This window comes from Littorina saxatilis, linkage group LG4, assembly GCF_037325665.1.
Source record: "Littorina saxatilis isolate snail1 linkage group LG4, US_GU_Lsax_2.0, whole genome shotgun sequence".
In the NCBI taxonomy this organism is placed as follows: domain Eukaryota; kingdom Metazoa; phylum Mollusca; class Gastropoda; order Littorinimorpha; family Littorinidae; genus Littorina; species Littorina saxatilis.
Window position 1 is genome coordinate 57,465,745 of NC_090248.1, and position 2,092 is coordinate 57,467,836.

The window sequence follows — 2,092 nt, forward strand, 5'->3', positions numbered from 1 at the left end:
CGGGGGTCGTGGTGTATGTGCGTGTGTGTGTGTCTGTGTGTGTGTGTAAACTACTGGACCGATCTTTATGAAATTTGACATGAGAGTTCCTGGGTATGATATCCTCAGACGGTTTTTTCATTTTTTTGATAAATGTCTTTGATGACGTCATATCCGGCTTTTCGTGAAAGTTGAGGCGGCACTGTCACGCTCTCATTTTTCAACCAAATTGGTTGAAATTTTGGTCAAGTAATCTCCGACGAAGCCCGGACTTCGGTATTGCATTTCAGCGTGGTGGCTTAAAAATTAATTAATGACTTTGGTCATTAAAAATCTGAAAATTGTAAAAAACATTATTTTTTTTATAAAACGATCCAAATTTACGTTTATCTTATTCTCCATCATTTGCTGATTCCAAAAACATATAAATATGTTATATTTGGATTAAAAACAAGCTCTGAAAATTAAATATATAAAAATTATTATCAAAATTAAATTGTCGAAATCAATTTAAAAACACTTTCATCTTATTCCTTGTTGGTTCCTGATTCCAAAAACATATAGATATGATATGTTTGGATTAAAAACACGCTCAGAAAGTTAAAACGAAGAGAGGTACAGAAAAGCGTGCTATCCTTCCCAGCGCAACTACTACCCCGCTCTTCTTGTCAATTTCATGCCTATGCCGTGAGCGGTGGACTGACGATGCTACGAGTATACGGTCTTGCTGCGTTGCATTGCGTTCAGTTTCATTCTGTGAGTTCGACAGCTACTTGACTAAATGTTGTATTTTCGCCTTACGCGACTTGTTGTTTGTTTGTACTTGAAGTTCTGATTTTGCGCTCGTATGTGGAAACCTAGGGATTGTTCACTGAGATAAGAACAAAAATCTTGAACCTGTGACTATTAGTTGATTATTACCCGTGCAGTTTGGTAAAAACGAGTTTCTTTACTATGGCCAAAAGAAAAACTGACCTAAATTCAATCTTTTTATATTTAGTCAAGTTTTGACTAAATATTTTAACATCGAGGGGGAATCGAAACGAGGGTCGTGGTGTATGTGTGTCTGTCTGTCTGTGCGTGTGTGTGTGTGTGTGTGTGTGTAGAGCGATTCAGACTAAACTACTGGACCGATCTTTATGAAATTTGACATGTGAGTTCCTGGGTATGAAATCCCCGAACGTTTTTTTCATTTTTTTGATAAATGTCTTTGAAGACGTCATATTCGGCTTTTCGTGAAAGTTGAGGCGGCACTGTCACGCCCTCATTTTTCAACCAAATTGGTTGAAATTTTGGTCAAGTAATCCTCGACGAAGCCCGGACTTCGGTATTGCATTTCAGCTTGGTGGCTTAAAAATTAATTAATGACTTTGGTCATTAAAAATCTGAAAATTGTAAAAAAAAATAAAAATTTATAAAACGATCCAAATTTACGTTTATCTTATTCTCCATCATTTGCTGATTCCAAAAACATATAAATATGTTATATTTGGATTAAAAACAAGCTCTGAAAATTAAATATATAAAAATTATTATCAAAATTAAATTGTCGAAATCAATTTAAAAACACTTTCATCTTATTCCTTGTCGGTTCCTGATTCCAAAAACATATAGATATGATATGTTTGGATTAAAAACACGCTCAGAAAGTTAAAACAAAGAGAGGTACAGAAAAGCGTGCTATCCTTCTTAGCGCAACTACTACCCCGCTCTTCTTGTCAATTTCACTGCCTTTGCCATGAGCGGTGGACTGACGATGCTAAGAGTATACGGTCTTGCTGAAAAATGGCATTGCGTTCAGTTTCATTCTGTGAGTTCGACAGCTACTTGACTAAATGTTGTATTTTCGCCTTACGCGACTTGTTTATCATTAGATTTCTATGCGGATCTGTCAAATGTATGATGGTCTCAATCACGCGGTACATGATATATCTTGATCTAGTGGACAGTTTTAACCACATCGTTTATTTGCCGCTCCAATTGAGTTTCCTTAATGTTCTTTCTTTTCCCATGTCACGCATAAGCATGGCCATTGTTTTTGAAGGTCCTTTATCCGTCCGGGGTAATCAATATAAACAAGTCGCGTAAGGCGAAAATACAATATTTAGTCAAG